Source organism: Tupaia chinensis, unplaced genomic scaffold, assembly GCF_000334495.1.
Source record: "Tupaia chinensis unplaced genomic scaffold, TupChi_1.0 Scaffold139943_1, whole genome shotgun sequence".
In the NCBI taxonomy this organism is placed as follows: Eukaryota; Metazoa; Chordata; class Mammalia; order Scandentia; family Tupaiidae; genus Tupaia; species Tupaia belangeri.
Genome location: NW_006199822.1, coordinates 1,212,840 through 1,227,974, shown reverse-complemented (window position 1 = coordinate 1,227,974; position 15,135 = coordinate 1,212,840). Strand labels below are relative to the sequence as shown.

Sequence of the window (15,135 nt, the reverse complement as noted above, 5' to 3'; positions counted from 1 at the left end):
GTGCTCTTCATTCTCCAGTCCATGAGGTCTCCTCTTCATCTTCTTTTTTTATTTTTTAAGAGAGAGATTTTTGCTATAGGGTGCACATGATCACCGAAGAGACAGAGAGAGACAGAGAGACAGAAAGTGACCACCTCCCAGGAGGATGACCTCACTACAGTCACTTCTCCTCCATTCTCCTGTAGGGATTTTGGGCATGTACACACACGTACCCAGCATGAGTTTTAAGCTGGGACTCAAACCGAGGCTGACTGTGTGGGAGTCCAGCAATGTAACCATTATACCATTTACTGGTCACTCTCCTGTTTATCTTTTAAGATCCATATAAATCTACCTCCTACATGAAACCTTCCCCGTGTCTCCCAGAAACACTTGCTTCTTCCTTTGGCCATGTCAGGGCACTGATTGCCTATGCGATGATTCTTTTCTGTTCACATGTCCAGACTCCAAGACTTCAAGAGTAGAAATCCTGTCCTACTCACCCCTATGTCTCTAGCTCCCTTCCACGGTTGGTGGCACATAGCAGATCCTCAGAACAAGCAGCAAACCCTGAAATCAGGTATCTCAGGTGCTGTTTTAAGTGATTTGACAGATATGGACTAAGCTAATACTCACAACAGTCCTGTCAGATTACTGCTTTTGTTATCCCCACTTGAGATGAAAGGTAAGCAGCTTACTCAAGGGTAAGTACCTATAGAGTCGGGGGTGGTGGGAGAAGGAGGAGGCGGCGAATCATCACTTATAAATGGCGCCGAAGCAGGATCCGAAGCCTAAATTTCAGGAGGGCCAAAGAGTGCTGTGCTTTCATGGACCTCTTCTTTATGAAGCAAAGTGTGTGAAAGTTACCATAAAGGATAAGCAAGTGAAATATGTTATACATTACAGTGGTTGGAATAAAACTTGGGATTTATGGGTTCCAGAGAGCAGAGTACTCAAATACGTGGACACCAATCTGCAGAAACAGCGAGAATTTCAAAAAGCCAACCTGGGGAACCAGCAGTTAGCGTAATGGCTATGTCGCTGGACTACCACATAGTCGACCGTGGTTCGTGTCCCGGACCCGGTGGCTTAAAACTCACGCCGGGCGCATGTGCGTGCGTGCCCAAGATCCCGAGAGGAGAATGGAGGAGAAGGGATTGCGGCATGACCATCCCCCCTGGGGGGTGATTTCTCGCTTTCTGTCTCTATGTCTCTCTCTGTCTGTCTGGCGAGCGCACGCGCCCTACAATGAAAATCTCTCAAAAAAAAAAAAAAAAAAAAGCCAACCAGGAGCAGTATGCAGAGGGCAAGAGGAGAGGGGCTACACCAGGAAAGAAGACATCTGGTCTGCAACAGGAAAATGTTGAAGTGGAAACAACACAAAGAGCAATCAGAAAACACCTGGGAATGGAGACAGCAGCAGTACCAGTGAGTCACCTCAGCCTCCCCGGAAGAAAAGGGCCCGGGTAGATCCTACTGTTGAAAATGAGGAAACATTTATGAACAGAGTTGAAGTTAAAGATTCCTGAAGAGCTAAAACCATGGCTTGTTGATGACTGGGACTTGATTGCCTGGCAAAAACAGCTCTTTTATCTTCCTGCTAAGAAGAATGTGGATTCCATTCTGGAGATTTTGCAAATTATAAGAAATCTCGAGGAAATACCGATAATAAGGAGTATGGTGTGAATGAAGTTGTGGCAGGTATAAAAGAATACTTCAACGTCATGTTGGGCACTCAGCTGCTCTACAAGTTCGAGAGACCACAGTATGCCGAGATCCTTGCAGAGCGCCTGGAGGCGCCCATGTCTCAGGTGTATGGAGCACCTCATCTGCTGAGATTATTTGTACGGATTGGTGTGATGTTGGCCTCTACACCTCTTGATGAGAAGAGCCTTGCTTTATTACTGAATTATCTTCACAATTTCCTAAAGTACCTGGCAAAGAATTCTGCAACTTTGTTTAGTGCCAGCAATGATGATGAAGTGACTCCCCCCGAGTACCATCGGAAAGCTGCATGAGGGGCGCACTCACTCACCTGTGTTTGGATCTCTGTAAACACATTTTTGTTCTTAGTCCTTCTCTTGTACAAACTATGTATTCTGAAGATGTTAGTGTATAACAGAATTGATGTTTGTTTCTGTTTGACTTTAAACAGAGAAAATAAAAGGGGTTCGGCTCCTTTTTCCTTTTCTTTCTTTTCATTTCAAAGTTGCTGCCAGTGTATTCCATGATGGACAACAGAGACATGCTGTATAATTGCCTAGTTGACAAAGCTTCTTTGAATGCTGGTGGTTCTATTCCTTTGACACTACGCACTTTTATAAGATGTGTTAATGCTATATGACAAAATGCTCTGATTCCTAGTGCCAAAGGTTCTGTTCAGTGTATATAACTGAACACACTTACCCATTTGTGCTCCTTTTTTTTTTTAGTGGTGCTTAAAGTAAAGAGCCCATCCTTTGTGAGTCATCCATGTTGTTCCTTAGGCTTTATCTTCGCTCAAATTGTTGAAGAATGGTGGCTTGTTTCATGGTTTTGTATTTGTGTCTAACGCACATTTTAACATGGTAGATGCAATGCATTGTGTAGCTACAGTTTTCTTTTCTTTCTTTCTTTCTTTCTTTCTTTCTTTCTTTCTTTCTTTCTTTCTTTCTTTCTTTTTTTATTTTTGGAGAGGTTTTTGCTATAGGGCACATGCGCTCGCCAGACAGACAGACAGAGAGAGACAGAAAACAAGAAATCACCCCCCAGGGGGGATGGCCACGCCGCAATCCCTTCTCCTCCATTCTCCTCTCAGGATCTTGGGCACGGACGCACACACGCCCAGCCTGAGTTTTAAGCCACCAGGTCCGGGACGCGAACCGCAGTTGACTACGTGGGAGTCCAGCGACATAGCCATTACACTAACTGCTGGTCCCCTAGCTACAGTTTTCTGAAGTTGATCTTTTAGGAATTGTTTTTCAGATCTTCAATAAGTTTTTTCTTTAAATTAAAAAAAAAAAAAAGGTAAAATACGTATAAATAGCAGTTTTGAGATTTGAATGCAAGAGTAAGATTCAAGGCCTACATTCTTACTCTTCAATTCTCACTTCTGATAATCTATGCTGAGAAAGGAAAGACTGCAGGACAGAAGGGAATCGACTTCTGCTAGCCTTGAAGAAATGAGCTCTGTATGCTGTGAACTGCCTACAGAGAGGGCCCCATGGCAAAGAACTGAGGGTGTCCTCTAGGATCTGATGGCCTCACTCCTTCAATCACAAGGGACCGACTTCTGCCAACAGCCCTGTAAATTTGGAACAGGATTCCTCTTCCTCAGATGAAACTACAGTCCCAGTCAACACTTTTCAGTCCAGCCTGAGATTCTCTTAGCCAAGGACCAAGCTAAGCTGTGCCCAGACTTCTAACCTGTAGGGCCCATGTGATAACCAACGCATGTGGTTTAAAACTACCAAGTGTGTGATAATGTGTTACACAACATGAGAAATCTAATACAACTAGCACAACTAATTTACCAAATACATGCATTTCTTTCCATTTGTCTTACCTATCTACTGATAATTAGACTTTCCAAATGCAATAGAATGTGTTTCCCCCCCAATCAGTCCCTGCTCGTCCTGCGATTATACTTCCCCATTCCAATGGGTGGCAGGTTTGGCCATCTGATTTGCTTCAGCCAATGAAATGTGACTGGAATCAACATAAGCTATTTCAAAGCAAAAGCTCCATGATATACTGAATGGCTCCTGTATTTCCTTTTGCATCTGCTTCAAGATCGCAGTTTCCCTGACTGAGTCTGCGGCTTCAGCCCGGTTGAGAATAAGCGGTGCCATGGAGCAGAGTTACATCCCAATCATAATGACACAGTGTGAACAACCACTGCAGTTTGGACATTATTTGCCGCTGCAGAATAGCTTAGCTTAGGCTCACCCATACACCAGACTTTGATATGTAAATGTGAGTAAATGCCAAATAGATAACAGTATCCCTAGCTTTATACATCTATTTTACTGCTATCTAGAGATTTCTGAGAAGATAGAGCAAACTTTACCTCTATCCCTCTATTCACTCTAAACTCTGCTATGTATTTCAAGCAAAATATCACTTATCTCTACTTTTTTATAGTTTATTTCTATGAAACAGAGAGAGAAGCACTCCCCAAGATGGTCCTCATGGTGTGATTCACACCTCCCCCGACTCCCACCATCCCCAACTAGAGAGAGTCATAGCACGTACAGGGAGACCTCAGGATGTGAACCCAGGACCTTTCCATGAGACTTCATTCACTGCATTACTGCTGTGCCACCACAGCTGGCCTAGCTTTACTGCTTATTCACTCTTATGTGCCTTCCTATAATCATTGAAATCCTTCAAGCCTGGAAAAATAAAAGCATTGGCAAAAACAATGGAAGATTGAAATGAGAAAAACAGGAGTCTTAGTTGCTCTGTGGTGATAACATCACTTCCCGTGAACTACTATGAACAATTGCTTTAATTTATCTAGTGACTACGCTGCAGGAGTGTTGAACTAAATGCACAATTCTCCCAAGAAACTGGTGCGGTAGCACCAATTTTATCTGCAGTGTGCAGAGGAAGAAAGCAATGGTTCAGAGGCTGGACTGAAACTCAGCAAGGACTGTCTTCCTTCAGAAGAAAGTCTATATTAAAAAGGCAGCCCCGGTATTTCCTTGGGTACAGTCTATCTTCAGAACTGCTTGATACAAAAGGGATAGAAAAATTCTCATTTTGTGGCTAATTGAATTAGTGCCTCCCTCTCAAACATAATGAAATTCAAAGCTATTTTATTAGTGCTCTTGGGACTTTTTAAAAAATGTCTTCTTCTCCTGTATTAGATTAGCCCCACAAAGATGGCCCTGTATGAAATGAGGTCAGGCTCTTTCGGGTTATCTTGGATGCTCCTACCTAGAGCCGGGCATGTGAAGGTCACTTTGCTCAGTCTCCAGCTTCCTTTCCCAAAGCCCCAGGAAGAGATCAGAGCATCTTCTAAACAACGGAATCAAACCGACCCTCCACTACGTATGCTCCAATTTTCTATGACTGTGTGTTTTTTGATATATCACTGAAACCATTACACATCTCAGGGTGACAAAGATGTTTTCCATAATAAATTACCTTTGACTCTAATCAGCACCACCCCACACATATTCATAGCCTTTTAAAAACTCAGCAGTGTCTTAAAAGGTGTCTGGAGGATAACATGGTGCAGTAGACTAAATTTGCCTTCCCTCCTCCAAATTCATAGGTTGAAATCCTAATCTCCAAGGAGAGTGTTAGGAGGTGAGACCTTTGGGAGATTAGGTCATGATGGGGGAACCTTCTTGAATGGGATTAGTGTCCTATCAATCAAAAGAGCTCGAGCCCGCTCACCATTTCTACCTGAAGATATATTGAGAAGTCAGCAGTCTGTGATCCAGAAGAACAGAAGAAGGCCCTTACCAGAACCTGACTCTACTGGTACCCTAATCTTGGACTTCCATCCCCCAGAACTGTGAGCAATTCATTTCTGTTGTTAATAGCAGTCCAATGGACTAAAATACACAGTATCCCCTTTAATAAATTTATGACTTAGAATAAACCGTAACTATTATCAGGAGTCTGATTATGGAAAGACCAGTTGGCCATCATGAAATGTCCTTCCTTGAGACACTTTCCAGTCCTCTTCTTCTCATGGACTTTTCTACACAACCTCAGGCTGAAGAGAGCAGCAAAGAAGGGTTTGAATCTGGTTCTACCACTACTAAGTGTGTAAAATTGTTCAAATTACTTAACTTTACCTCCCACAGTTTTCTCATTTGTAAAATGGGATTGATAAAGTTGCCTACCAGGACCGGTAGGTGGCGTGGTGGTTAAGGGTACTGGACTCCCACATGACTGACCACAGTTCAAGTCCCAGACCTGGCAGCTTGCTTTCTCACTTTCTCTCTCCTCTCTTTCTCTATCTCTCTCTCTCTCTGGCCCTCTCTGGTCAAATTAAAATAAGCAAATGAATAAATAAAGTTAAATTCTTTTTTAAAAAGAATGTTTAAAAAAGGAAGTTGCCTACCTTATACCATGCTATGAAAGCTACATGTGCTAATGTACCTGAAGCTCTGTTTTGTTTTGTTTTGTTTTGTTTTTGTTTGAGTTTTTGCCATAGGGTTTATGCACTAACCAGAGAGACAGAGAGAGACAGAAAAAGGGAAAGTGAGAAAGTTACCCCCCTGGGGCATGGTCACACCACAATCCCTTCTCCTCCATCCTCTTCTTGGGATTTTGGGCACACATGCACATGCATATGGAATGATTTTCGAGCTATTGAGTCTGGGACTTGGACAGCAATGGACTACGTGGGGGTCCAGCACCTTAACCACCACGTCACCTGCTGACCCCATATCTAAAGCTCTTAAATCAATACCTGGCACTTGGTAAACCCTGTAGAAGTTTGTGATTTGTATTTCCTCAACATCTATTTTTTCTCTCCCCCAGTGCACTGGTTAAAGAGATCATCCCAGCTTCAGCCATTCAGCCTGATTCACACAAGCTAATGCTTCTAACTTTTCATAAACTATAATATATATTATTTTCTGTCATAACTGCATACGCGTACGAATACCTACAAAACTTACACAAATGTTTCATAGACAGTATTTACCTTTGTCACACACAAGTGTGCTGCTCTTTTCCATTTGGTACTATTTTATTTGGCTTCTTTTCTTCTTTTATTTTCAAACTAGTCACAATCCCCTAAATTTATTTCATGATTTACTAACATGCCACGGAATACAGTGTAGAGAAAAAAGAAAAAACACATAGCTAAAAGCTAACCTTTATTCATTAAACTCTAACACCCCTATTAGCCAGGTGCTATCATGAAGTACATTTGACAGATAAGAAAACAGGCACAGAGAAGTTACGTAACTTATACAAAGTTGTACAGCTTGCCAGCAACTGGCATGGGAACTTGTGAAGGTTGTTCCTGGTAGAGAGGCAGACGTGTGGTCTAAGCTGGCCCAGCTGTCCTGAGTCTGGACGAGGATATAGGGAACCCAACTGACCGCCTTGCTACAGACATGAGTGGAGCAGGTCCAGGGAGAGCTGCCACTGCAGGTGGTGGAACAGAAAGTCTGAAAGAGCCTGCTCCTCGACAGAAGGGTTCACTGCTGAAGCTACCTCGCTCTTAACTGCCTCTACTATAAGCTAGTAAATTCCCTGTTTGGCCAGTCTGAGTTGTGTTTTCTATTACTTGCAGAATAAAAGTACCCAACCTGATGCATTACCTCTCTATACGCCAGTAACAGCTATACATGGGAGGCAGTATCATCCCCTGGTGAAAATGAAGCTCAAAGAATTTACCAGAGGACTCCTAGCTCATAAGAGGTGGATCCAAGATTCAAACCAAGCTCTCTCCAACTTCAAGACAGTATACCAAGTGACCCACCCTAGACGGTGTACTAAAATATAAAGGACAAAATATGGGGGTCTGATATGGGCTTTCTCCAAAGAAGAGCCATCATCACCTGTACCCTCCTCCCCCATCTGAGGCCTCTGTCGGCTCACTCCTTTAGATGTTCTTACCCCTTTTTGTTCTATTTCATGCTATTTGCATTCATGCTGTCAGTTCCCCACTAGACTCTCAGCTCCCAGTGGGCCACGGGTCACGTCGCACGGCCTTGTAGTGCCATGCCTTATACACCAAAGCACACAAGAAAAGCACAGTGAACTTACTGTCCTCGCATCACTCTGTCCCATTTAGAAATAATGGGAATGAGGAGAACATAGCCACATGTGGCAGCAAGTGTTACACAAATCCCACCCAACGTGGCTCTGCCCCAGGTGTGTGCTGGCACTCTTTGTGGTTCCTTATGAGTGTCTCTGTCTGATAGTCAAGAGCAAGGAAGCAAGATGGGTGGGATTGCTTTAAAAACAGCAATGTTGGCGACAGCTATGTTGGCGTGCCGTCGGTGCAGGGAGAGACCAGCTAAATCTGACCCCTGTGAGTTTTCAAGTCTGATCTAATCCGCATCCTGAAATCTAAACTCTCATCCACTTTGGACCATAGCCTGGCCCTGAGTTCATTTGAAATCCCAGGACCAATGGTTTTGCCAGTATTTTATGTGTTCCCTGGGTAACCCTTGGAAGGCTACACTCAAGAAGAAATAGTTCTGACTACGGAGTTCACCACTTACTCTCTTCTCATGGCTTCCCCGCCTCCCTAATCCAGTATGAACTCCTGGAATGCATTCAAGGAGCTCATGATAAGACCCTCATTTTTGCTCCTAACTTACAGCTTTCCTTCTCCCTCAGCCATCTGGCCTGGTGATAGTTGCCCCAAACATGTCCACACTGTCCTGCTTCTGGGCCAGGTTTGTGCTGGGTCCTGTGCTTGCAGGACTTCGTAGCCTGTCACAACCTTTCTGGAAGGCCCACTGTGTTGGAAAAGTCATGATATTTTTTCTATGTTTTTCTATACGAAAATGTGTCATGGCTGGCGTGGTGGTTAAGGGTACTGGACTCCCACATGACTGACCACAGTTCAAGTCCCAGACCTGGCAGCTTGCTTTCTCACTTTCTCTCTCCTCTCTTTCTCTATCTCTCTCTCTCTCTGGCCCTCTCTGGTCAAATTAAAATAAGCAAATGAATAAATAAAGTTAAATTCTTTTTTAAAAAGAATGTTTAAAAAAGGAAGTTGCCTACCTTATACCATGCTATGAAAGCTACATGTGCTAATGTACCTGAAGCTCTGTTTTGTTTTGTTTTGTTTTGTTTTTGTTTGAGTTTTTGCCATAGGGTTTATGCACTAACCAGAGAGACAGAGAGAGACAGAAAAAGGGAAAGTGAGAAAGTTACCCCCCTGGGGCATGGTCACACCACAATCCCTTCTCCTCCATCCTCTTCTTGGGATTTTGGGCACACATGCACATGCATATGGAATGATTTTCGAGCTATTGAGTCTGGGACTTGGACAGCAATGGACTACGTGGGGGTCCAGCACCTTAACCACCACGTCACCTGCTGACCCCATATCTAAAGCTCTTAAATCAATACCTGGCACTTGGTAAACCCTGTAGAAGTTTGTGATTTGTATTTCCTCAACATCTATTTTTTCTCTCCCCCAGTGCACTGGTTAAAGAGATCATCCCAGCTTCAGCCATTCAGCCTGATTCACACAAGCTAATGCTTCTAACTTTTCATAAACTATAATATATATTATTTTCTGTCATAACTGCATACGCGTACGAATACCTACAAAACTTACACAAATGTTTCATAGACAGTATTTACCTTTGTCACACACAAGTGTGCTGCTCTTTTCCATTTGGTACTATTTTATTTGGCTTCTTTTCTTCTTTTATTTTCAAACTAGTCACAATCCCCTAAATTTATTTCATGATTTACTAACATGCCACGGAATACAGTGTAGAGAAAAAAGAAAAAACACATAGCTAAAAGCTAACCTTTATTCATTAAACTCTAACACCCCTATTAGCCAGGTGCTATCATGAAGTACATTTGACAGATAAGAAAACAGGCACAGAGAAGTTACGTAACTTATACAAAGTTGTACAGCTTGCCAGCAACTGGCATGGGAACTTGTGAAGGTTGTTCCTGGTAGAGAGGCAGACGTGTGGTCTAAGCTGGCCCAGCTGTCCTGAGTCTGGACGAGGATATAGGGAACCCAACTGACCGCCTTGCTACAGACATGAGTGGAGCAGGTCCAGGGAGAGCTGCCACTGCAGGTGGTGGAACAGAAAGTCTGAAAGAGCCTGCTCCTCGACAGAAGGGTTCACTGCTGAAGCTACCTCGCTCTTAACTGCCTCTACTATAAGCTAGTAAATTCCCTGTTTGGCCAGTCTGAGTTGTGTTTTCTATTACTTGCAGAATAAAAGTACCCAACCTGATGCATTACCTCTCTATACGCCAGTAACAGCTATACATGGGAGGCAGTATCATCCCCTGGTGAAAATGAAGCTCAAAGAATTTACCAGAGGACTCCTAGCTCATAAGAGGTGGATCCAAGATTCAAACCAAGCTCTCTCCAACTTCAAGACAGTATACCAAGTGACCCACCCTAGACGGTGTACTAAAATATAAAGGACAAAATATGGGGGTCTGATATGGGCTTTCTCCAAAGAAGAGCCATCATCACCTGTACCCTCCTCCCCCATCTGAGGCCTCTGTCGGCTCACTCCTTTAGATGTTCTTACCCCTTTTTGTTCTATTTCATGCTATTTGCATTCATGCTGTCAGTTCCCCACTAGACTCTCAGCTCCCAGTGGGCCACGGGTCACGTCGCACGGCCTTGTAGTGCCATGCCTTATACACCAAAGCACACAAGAAAAGCACAGTGAACTTACTGTCCTCGCATCACTCTGTCCCATTTAGAAATAATGGGAATGAGGAGAACATAGCCACATGTGGCAGCAAGTGTTACACAAATCCCACCCAACGTGGCTCTGCCCCAGGTGTGTGCTGGCACTCTTTGTGGTTCCTTATGAGTGTCTCTGTCTGATAGTCAAGAGCAAGGAAGCAAGATGGGTGGGATTGCTTTAAAAACAGCAATGTTGGCGACAGCTATGTTGGCGTGCCGTCGGTGCAGGGAGAGACCAGCTAAATCTGACCCCTGTGAGTTTTCAAGTCTGATCTAATCCGCATCCTGAAATCTAAACTCTCATCCACTTTGGACCATAGCCTGGCCCTGAGTTCATTTGAAATCCCAGGACCAATGGTTTTGCCAGTATTTTATGTGTTCCCTGGGTAACCCTTGGAAGGCTACACTCAAGAAGAAATAGTTCTGACTACGGAGTTCACCACTTACTCTCTTCTCATGGCTTCCCCGCCTCCCTAATCCAGTATGAACTCCTGGAATGCATTCAAGGAGCTCATGATAAGACCCTCATTTTTGCTCCTAACTTACAGCTTTCCTTCTCCCTCAGCCATCTGGCCTGGTGATAGTTGCCCCGCCCCAAACCACACTGTCCTGCTTCTGGGCCAGGTTTGTGCTGGGTCCTGTGCTTGCAGGACTTCGTAGCCTGTCACAACCTTTCTGGAAGGCCCACTGTGTTGGAAAAGTCATGATATTTTTTCTATGTTTTTCTATACGAAAATGTGTCATGGCTTTTCTGACAACCCTATAGCTTCCTCATGACACCTTTGCTCACACTGTGGGCTGTCTCTGCCCACTCTGAACCCTCATAGCATTTTGCTTATAGCTTCCCAACAGCAGCTGTCACAGTGATTTGGGGACTGACTCTACCAACTGGTTAACATTAATATTCATTATTATCGCTTGAGGTCTCCTAATGTCAGTCATTGTGCTAAGTGCTTTATATACATTAACTGACTTAACCTTTACTATATTCTGTGGAGGAAATAGGAATTGGGATCATAGTGACCTTCCTTATTGGGTTGTTCCAAGAATGAAATGAGGAATACATGCAAGTTCCTTAAATCTGAGTGTGCAATGAGTCTGGTAGAGTGTGAGTGCTTGATACATGTTTGCTATCATCCTCATCAAGCCCATTTTAGAGATGAGGAAACTAAGTCTTGAAGTAGCTTACATGTCATTACATCAGTAGTAAAACATGGCCCTTATGTTGTGTACAAACCATGTAGTCTATTGTCTTCTTATAGAAGTCACTGTCACTGTTGTATATGCACTTGCACACCTGGCAAAAGCTTTTCTGAACATCGTTTGGATATAGGTTTCCTATTATTCAATCCTTTCAAGCAACACACTTTCCTTAAACGTTAAAAATGTCCTCATCCAATGGAAGGATGCAAATGAGTCCCATCGCTTTCATGATTGTAAGATGTAATGCAAGCAAAGCGCATGCTGGGAATCCCAGCTCCTAAGCTGTCCTGCCCACACTCAAGCTACACGAGCTGAACGGATGTTAACTGCATTATTCACGCTCACACTCCTCTCCCATCTCCCTCATCTTTGTAGTTTCAGTCCGGGCTGCTCAGATTTTGTTTATGTTGGCATAAATTAAAGGGCATGCTTTTTACATGCCCTGAATACATTTCACTCAAGATGACAGAGTATGGGAAAAGTGGTTTCCCGTAACCCTCTCGAATGTCCGCATATGAAATCGCATCAAGGAGCGTGCTTTGCAGTCAGGCACCCTGATACTTGATCAAGAGTATGACCACCTGAAAGTAATCCATGATCATGGGCATGCTGCCCATCGGGCCAGAGATGGAGGGGGATCATTTTCACCCATGCATGAGCCGAAGCCTCTCACCCCAGGCAACAGTGCACCTCCCAGCTGACCGTGAAAATTGGCCACATATGTCTCCTGGCCCCTAACACAACTACGATCTGACCACAATATTTCAATTTGTTTCACCAACATTTCTCAGTGACCTATGACTTCGTCCAAAGTCACAGATAGTACCCCTGTGTGGAGTCCCCACACAGAGACCCAAAGTCAACTCTAATTGCTGAATCTTGACCATCCAGGATCCCACCCATCCTGGCTCGGTCTCCCACTGTGTTGAAATCAGGTCAGACCCAGGGCCCCCAGCCACACTAGGCAAACTGCTGAGGCTGAACTGCTTATCCAAGAGCAGAGGCCAAAGGATGGAAAGGACCCCACCCTACTAGTAGAGTCATGTTTTGTACAAATGGCCATTATGGACGTAGCAGGCACCAAGACACTCACGTTCACCCCTCTTCTAATAACAATAAAAACGTTGTGCCTTTCTGTGACGCCTTTATTTTGACCTCAGTTCAGCCTCTCAGCAATCTGATGGCCGTGGGGTTATACTCTGTACTTTACAAAAAGTTGAAGAATTTTGTGCCTAAGGTTATTCTGCCAATTAATGACAAAGTTGGGGCTCAGAGGAGAGTGACATGGTTTGAACCAAGACCTATTTTATGAGTGAGGAGAGGAGAAAGGCTCCCAGTGCAGATTCAGTCCGAGTCACACGAGAATCACCAGAGATCTTGTATAAATAATACTCCCCAGTATTGGTTTTTCTGGCTCATCCTAGGCCGATTGGATTAGATTCACTGTGGAAAAGGGCTCAGATACGGGTATTGTATTAGTCAGGTTCTCCAGAGAACTAGAACCAGTAGAATGTGTGTGTAGAGAGAGGAGAGATGTATTTTAGGGACTTGACTCACAGAATTACAGAGGCTGGAAAGTCTAAAACCTGAAGGGTGAGCGGAAAGCTGGAGACTCAAGGAAGAACCTGTGTTGTGTTCAAGTCTAAAGGCTGTTTGCTGGCAGAAATCCCCTCGCTAGGGGGAGGTCAGTTTTTAATTCTAGCAGGCCTTCATCCAATTGGATGGGGCCTACTCACATTACAGAGGGCAAGCTGCTGTACTCGAAGTCCATCCATTTAAAGGTTAATCTGATCTAAAAACACTCTCACAGAAACATCTAGAATAGTGTTCAACTAAATATCTGGGCACCATGGCCCAGTAAAGCTGGCACATGAAATGAATCATCCCAAGTATTTTAAACACATGCAAGTGCTTCCATTATGCAAGCGGTGTGGAGAACTAAGCTGTCATTTCACCTACTCACAACTATCTCCAACCCCTGCAAAGCCAAAGACATCTAACCAGTAACTAATCACCCAGGACAGAGACAGATAAGGTTCTTACCTAAATCAGGTATTGTCCTTTCCTAGGTGACAGAGTGGTTTCTGTGGGTATAAATGAAAGGGTAGTTGAGAGATGCATGTATAGTTTCGCTAAAAGGAACCTAGAGGAATTGCCTCATGTACTGAGCATTTTGGCTTCAGGTTCCAAGTGATTTCTTGTGAAACGCCGATGTGCGTTGTCCTCTCTACAACCTCTCAAAGCAGAATTCCCAACCTTAAAAGGAGGGTTTAATTTTTAAAACTTGGGAAAATTCAGAGTCAAACGGCTCATTTGCACCTGGCTTGTGGCTTGACAAGAGATACTGGAGGCATTACTGAGAGACAGTACATCTCACCAAGATGGCAGGAAAATTTGTAGCCAGAACTAGGCAAAGCATTTTCTATAGCAGCAAATGCAGAAAAGCTGAGAGAACTGGTTTATGTGCTATTTGCCAACCTTAGAAAGCCAACCCCTCCCCTGTTGGCTGAGAAAGATATGAATATATGAAGCATTATGGCCCAGTAGTATCAAGAGGCAGGAGACCCCTCTCATTTGGTTTAGCTTCAAATATCAAAACTTTGGTATTTTTATGGTGTGTTGTTTTGGAAACGTTTCAATGCGTTTCTCATGTGTTTAACTCAGAATTGGGCAGAAGCTGAGGCCAGCAAACTCATTTGCTGGAGGACAGGTGTATAGGGTCCAGACCTCTGTGCAGTATAGGAGGGCTTCCTGGGAATCTGAGCATTAATTCTTGGTGGCACATCCCATTGCCCCAGCAATGCCAGTGCTTCCTCAGGTCTAGACTAAGGAATGACTGTTGAGTGGACAAAGGTGATTTTTTTTACCTCACCTCTCCCTGAAAATCCCCTTCTCCTTCCCATCTCTTCCCCTAGAATAGTTATTTTTTGCTTGCTTTAGTTTATGACAAAGATGTTAGCTAATGATGGTTTTTATCCTGATTCCCAACATCCCAAGAGCATATTTTTTACCTCACTTCAGCCTCTCAGCAATCTGATGGCCGTGGGGTTATACAGAAAGGCGTCACAGAAAGGCACGTTTTTATTGAAGAGGGGTGAACGTGAGTGTCTTGGTGCCTGCTACGTCCATAATGGCCATTTGTACAAAACATGACTCTACTAGTAGGGTGGGGTCCTTTCCATCCTTTGGCCTCTGCTCTTGGATAAGCAGTTCAGCCTCAGCAGTTTGCCTAGTGTGGCTGGGGGCCCTGGATCTGACCTGATTTCAACATCCCAAGAGCATCTGCCATAGTAAAATGGCAGATCCTAGGATAATCCCCGTGGCAAAGGGATTTGGAAACGAGCTATATTAAAAGGCTCCCTGGGAACCAGCAGTTAGCATAATGGTTATGTCGCTGGACTCCCACGTAGTCAACCGCAGTTCGAGTCCCGGACCCGGTGGCTTAAAACTCACGCCGGGTGCGTGTGCGTGCGTGCCCAAGATCCCAAGAGGAGAATGGAGGAGAAGGGATTGCAGCGTGACCATCCCCCCTGGGGGGTGATTTCTCACTTTCTGTCTCTCTGTCTCTCTCTGTCTGTCTGGCGAGC

General features: G+C 44.1%; 1 pseudogene; it reads left to right on the top strand.

Annotated features, from left to right (window-relative positions):
• The first annotated feature begins 744 nt into the window (after positions 1-744).
• LOC102474334 (mortality factor 4-like protein 1 pseudogene) lies at positions 745-1,997 on the top strand (annotated as a pseudogene).
• The last annotated feature ends 13,138 nt before the right edge of the window (positions 1,998-15,135 follow it).